Source organism: Apium graveolens, chromosome 5 (genome assembly GCF_009905375.1).
Source record: "Apium graveolens cultivar Ventura chromosome 5, ASM990537v1, whole genome shotgun sequence".
Lineage (NCBI taxonomy): Eukaryota > Viridiplantae > Streptophyta > Magnoliopsida > Apiales > Apiaceae > Apium > Apium graveolens.
The window spans coordinates 28632548-28638899 of record NC_133651.1 but is presented as its reverse complement, the minus strand read 5'-3'; the positions used below and the strand labels follow the sequence as shown (position 1 = coordinate 28638899).

The 6352-nt window shown below is 38.2% G+C and overlaps 1 non-coding gene across 1 annotated transcript; it reads right to left on the bottom strand.

Annotated features, from left to right (window-relative positions):
• Positions 1-618: 618 nt before the first annotated feature.
• Positions 619-725, bottom strand: LOC141662248 (small nucleolar RNA R71). Its single transcript, XR_012550371.1, has one exon. It is a non-coding gene; the product is annotated as a small nucleolar RNA R71 (small nucleolar RNA).
• Positions 726-6352: the final 5627 nt, after the last annotated feature.

Sequence of the window (6352 nt, the reverse complement as noted above, 5' to 3'; positions counted from 1 at the left end):
TCTCTCCACCTCCTTCCTCCTCCTTAACATCGTTTTCTTGGTGGATACCGGTGGAGTGTTTCACACTTGAGGAGCAACTGCTAAGGATCTCTGATCGTTGTCTCCGAATTATTTTTAAAGGTTAGATTCGATCCCTCGAATTTTTATTCACGATTTATATGCTTTTATTTGGATTTTGTATGTGTAAAAGTGTTTTTCCATGACCCCGCTGCGTTAAAAATCCAACAGGGTGATCGTATTGTTCCGACAGATCCAGCTCTTCTGGACTTTTCTCGGCCTAAAATTGATGACATTCAGTCAAGCATTCTTCATCCGGCTATTCAAGCTAACAACTTTGAAATCAAGCCGGGAACTATTCAGATGGTGCAGAATTATGTTTCTTTCGGAGGAGCTGTGATTGAAGACTCCAACATGCACATAAGGAATTTTGTCGAGATCTGCAGTACTTTCAAATATAATGGTGTGACTGATGAGGCTATCAAGCTGAGGCTTTTCCCATTCTCTCTGAGGGATAAAGCTAAGGACTGGCTACATTCTGAACCAGCTGGGTCTATCACTACTTGGCAAGATCTTGCACAAAAGTTTCTGGTGAAGTTTTATCCAATGGCGAAGACTGCGGCTATGAGAAGTGCTCTTACTCAGTTTGCGCAGCAACCTACAGAATCTATGTGCGAAGCTTGGGAGCGCTACAAGGAGATGTTGAGAAAGTGTCCACATCATGGAATGCCCAATTGGATGGTGATCACTGGTTTTTATAATGGTTTGGGGGCCCAATCTCGACCCATGCTCGATGCAGCAGCTGGAGGCGCATCATGGGCCAAAAGCTATACTGAGGCTTATAATCTTATTGAGACTATGGCTGTAAATGAGCATTAAAACCCAACTCAAAGGATGATGCCTGGGAAGGTAGCAGGTATTCTGGAAGTCGATGCAGCCACAGCTATTGCAGCACAGCTCCAAGCGCTGTCTATGAAGGTCGATTCTCCAGTCACCTTGGAGTCAATCAGATAGCTATGGTCTGTGAACTTTGTGCAGGTTCTCATGCTACGGATCAGCGTTCTCTTGTTAACGAATCTGTTCAGTATATGAACAATTATCAGCGACAACAGCAGCCTTGCCAGCCACTTATCATCCTAACAACAGAAATCATCCAAATTTCAGCTGGGGTAATAATCAGAATGCTATTCAGCAACCATATCAGCAAGGTGTAAGTTGTTGGATTTTTAAACGCAGCGGGGCGTGGAAAAACACTTTTACGCACACAAAATCCAAATAAAAGCATATAAATCGTGAATAAAAATTCAAGGGATCGAATCTAACCTTTAAAAATAATTCGGAGACAACGATCAGAGATCCTTAGCAGTTGCTCCTCAAGTGTGAAGCACTCCACCGGTATCCACCAAGAAAACGACTTTTAGGAGGAGGAGGAGGTGGAGAGAATTTGGTTTTCTGAAACTTTTGGGTTTCTGGGGTTAGAATAAAATAGGGTCGATAATAGTGTATTTATAGGTAAAATTTTCAGCTGAAATTTTCCCATAAATAATATTATTATTATCCCATTTATTATTCTCATTAATAATTAAAACACCTTTTAATTATTAATCCTTTTTCTAAACACTTTAGAAATAATTCTCTCTCTTGATTTAATTTCCAAAAATTAAATCCTTAATTAATAATATTAAGAACTTTTCTTAATTAATTTATAATCAATTAAATCTCATTTAATCAATTATTAAATTTTCCAATTAATTATTTATTTCACAAATAAATAATTATTAGCCATTATTAATTAATTCCTCCACCATAAAATCATTCTCTTTTTATGGTGTGACCCTGTAGGTTCAATATTAAGCCGGTAGTACAAATAAATAATAATAAAATTATTTTATCATTATTTATATAAATTCTCTAATTTATTAAATATGATTAATAAATTAATCACATTTATTATACATCGTGAGTGATGCTTCTCAACATATCACGACTATCCGGATAATATGAATTCATTGCTTAGAATACCAAGAACCTGTCAGTGAATAGTTACCGTACAATAAACTCCTTCTACCCTACAATGTCCCGATTAAATACAAGGCATGGATCTCGTGTCAAGCCTATCTAATTCAATCACTTGCTTACCATTTACTATGCGTAGTTCTATGCAAATTAGAAACTCCTTTCTAATTTCATTCACTCTGGCCAGAGATTCCTGAACTAGCATAAGTGGATCAGCCTTGAACATTCGCTTCCTTCACTGGAAGGGGTAGATCCTTTATTGATCATACACTATCTTCGTGTACAAATTGCTATACCCAGAAGAGCCCTAATAATTGTCCCTGGAGACTAAGAACTAAACCAAAGCATAGTTCAGTGTACACAAGATGACTATGATGACCTCAAGTCTAAGGATACTTGTACAACTATCACTAAGCGAACAACTGCTGACACGTGAGTGAACTCCATCAGTTGTTCAGCTGGGCGAGTCATGTTCAGTGAACTTATTCTATAATAAGCACCTACATACTAGCTATAGTGTCACCACACAAATGTCTATGAGAACAGACATCCTTCATAATGAATCAAGCATAGTATGTACCGATCTTTGCAGATTATTAATTACCAGTTAGTAATCCTATGACCAGGAACTATTTAAGTTTAGAGTTATCATCTTTTTAGGTCTCACTATTATGATCTCATCATAATCCATAAAAAGCTTTACTCTAAACTATGGTATATCTTATTTAAACACTTAAATAGATAGATCCCGTAATAAAAACAAAACAAGTCTTTATTAATATCAATGAAATCAAAACAGATTACATAAAAGTTATTCCTAAATCCTAATACACGATTGGACTTAGGACATATTCCTTTCAATCTCCCACTTGTACTAAAGCTAATCACTCTGGTATCTAATACCCATCTTGACGATCAAAGTGACTTTCATAAAGTAGCTTTGTGAGTGGGTCTGCTATGTTGTTATGTGTGTCAACTCTATTTCAATACAATACAAGAAATGTTATCGCGCTCCCACTAACCCTTTTGTAGACGCATGGTTCATCCACGTTTTTGATAAAATCAAACTCTTTGATTGTCTCATCAAAACGGATGTTCCATCTACGAGAAGCTTGCTTTAAACCACATATGGTTCGCAGCAGCTTACACACTAGGTTTTCATTTCCCTTGGAAAGAAAACCATCTGGCTATTTGCCAGATCTCATAGTCGTAGTAAGCAGCATTCGCAAGCAAAATCCAAACTGATTATAACAGGGCTACAGGTAAAAGGCTTCATCAAAGTCAATCCATTGCCTTTGTTTGAATTCTTTTGCCACAAGCCTGGCCTTATAGGTCTCCACCTGGCCATCTGCTATAATCTATCTTTTGTATACCGTATACATAGATTCCATTCTGTATTTCATGGCACTATGCCATTTCTCTGAGTCAACACTACTCATAGCCTCATTATAGGTCACAGGGTCGTCATCATCAAATGATTGACAACTCATTGTCATTCTCAATGACAAGGCCATATTACCTCTCAGGTTGGCGAGACACTCTCCCTGATCTATGAATGGGCTGTTCCACAAAAGGTTGTTCAGTCAGAACAGGTGTTTCCACTAGATCTGTAGTAGTTTGTGCTTCTTGAACTTCATTAAGTTCAATTTTGCTCCCACTGTTTCCTTCAAGGATAAACTCCTTTTCCAAGAAGGTAGCATGTCTGGAGACAAACACCCGATGATCGGTGTAAAAGTAATACCCTAAAGTCTCTTTAGGATATCCCACAATACTATATTTTCGGATCGATATTCCAGCTTGTCTGGGTCAACTTACTTGACATAAGCTGGACATCCCCAAATCTTAACGTGTTTAAGACTCGGTTTCCTTTCTTTCCATATCTCATACGAAGTTTGAGGAACAGATTTTGGAAAGCACCTTATTCAGTAAATATGCTGAGGTTTCCAATGCATAACCCCATAGGAATACTGGAAGATTTGCATAGCTCATCATGGACCGAACTATGTCTAACAAAGTTCGATTTCTCCTTTCAGATACCAATCTGGAGGAGTCCACTGGGAGACTATACCATTTACTTTGAGATAATCTAGAAATACTCCATTAAAGTATTCACCACCTCGATCTGATCGAAGAGTTATAATACTATGTTTAGTTGTTTCTCCACTTCATACTTATATTCTTTGAACCTTTCAAAGGCCTCAGACTTGTGTTTCATCAAACACATATCTGAATCCAAATCTATCATCTATGAAAGTAATGAAGTATGAAAATCCACCCATGGCTTGCTTAGACATTGGTCCACATATATCTGTGTGTACCATTCCTAGCAAATTTGCAGTCCTCTCTCCATGTCTACTAAATGGAGACTGCAGTGCCACAACGAAGTGAGATTTTCATCATCCCTTTTCTTTTATTAGTTTGTTCAATCTGAAGTAAATTATGGCACATATATACAGACCATTATTTAAAGCACCACGTCCATAAAGAATATTATCTCTAAGAATAGAACATTCATTATTCTAAATAATAAATGAAAATCCATCCAAGTCTAACTTGGGAATAATATTCCTCACAATCGAGGGAACAAAATAACAATTATTTCAAACAATAGTCTTGCCCGTAGGCCTATGTAAATGAAATAATTCTACATCTTCAGCAGCAACTCTTGCTCCATTTCCCATCAGTAGAATCGCCTCCTCTTCCTCAAGAGTCCTACTTCTCCTTGGTCCCTGCAACAAATTGCAGATATGAGAACCACAGGCGGTATCTAATACCCAAGTAGAAATGACATATTCACTTCTATCATGAACATACCTGAATCAGAAGCGGTAGTCTCACTACCCTTCTTCTTCAATTCTGCAAGGTAAACCTTGCAGTTCCTCTTCCAGTGCCCCACCTTGTTACAGTGAAAGCAAACAACTTTGCTCTTGGGGTCTTCAGCTTTTGGTGGAACCGGCGTTTTCTAACCTACTTTCTTCTTCTTGGAAGAGTTCCTCTTCCTTTTCTTAGGATTGGAACCTTCACCAATTAGAAGAACAGAACTCTTCTTTGGGGAAAATTCGATTCCACAGTCTTCAACATGCTGTGGAGTTCAGGCAGGCTGACATCCAACTTATTCATGTGAAAGTTCACAGCAAACTGCGAGAACGAACTCGGAAGCGATTGCAAGACCAAGTCTTGGCTCAGCTCCCCATCCATGGCAAAACCAAGTTGTCCAAGTCGTTCAATCAAATTGATCATCTTAAGTACATGGTCATTCATAGATGATCCCTCAGACATCCTACACCCGAACAGCTCCTTCGATATCTCATAACGAGCTGTCCTCCCCGCCACATCATACAACTCTTGTAGATGCATGAGGATAGTGTGAGCATCCATATGCTCATGTTGCTTCTGTAGCTCAATGTTCATGGAAGCTAGCATGATGCATTGAGCAACATTTGCATCATCCATCCACTTACGATACACAACGTGTTCATCATTATGTGCATCACTAGCAGGTTCAGTAGGCTTAGGTGAGTCAATCACGTATTCCAGCTTCTCAATCCTGAGAACAATTCTCAAGTTTCGAAGCTAGTCAGCATAATTAGGACCAGTCAATTTGTGAGCATCTAGTATGCTCCTGAGTGATAGTGCAGAAGACATAACGTACAAAGTAAATCTGTAAATGATAAACACATAACAACACTTAGCAAATATTCGATTTCATTTTAAAACACTATATGAATCGGGTCTTTATTCATAAGTGGCTCCCACTAGTTTATCTAATTTATTCAACCCTCTACATGAAAAATTAAGCATTCATAATGCTAGTGGGAATAGGGATCCTACATTCCATTACACGACCCCGGCTGTAGCACGAACCGCCATATAATGTTCAATAGGCAGACAACTCTTGTCAATTACATCTCATGTTATTCCCTAATCAAACTTTAGCCTCTTGAATAATTGAGTCTCGGCTGTAGCACGACAAACTCAATATTCTAAGTTAAGTCTAACCCAACATTCCGTACAATTGAATCAGGTTCCAAAAGCCCACGGCTGTGGCACGTAACGACCTTTATATTCTTATTCAATGTACACATCTCTATGTAATAGACAAGTATTTCTTATTTCGAAATCAAAGCCCTCGGCTGTGGCACGAAACGACAATGATTCAAAAATAAGAACTACTTTCTATCATGTTGGAAGGCTATGACCTGTTGGATTTTTAACGCAGCGGGGCATGGCAAAACACTTTTACACATACAAAATCCAAATAAAAGCATATAAATCGTGAATAAAAATTCGAGGGATCGAATCTAACCTTTTAAAATAATTCGGAGACAACGATCAGAGA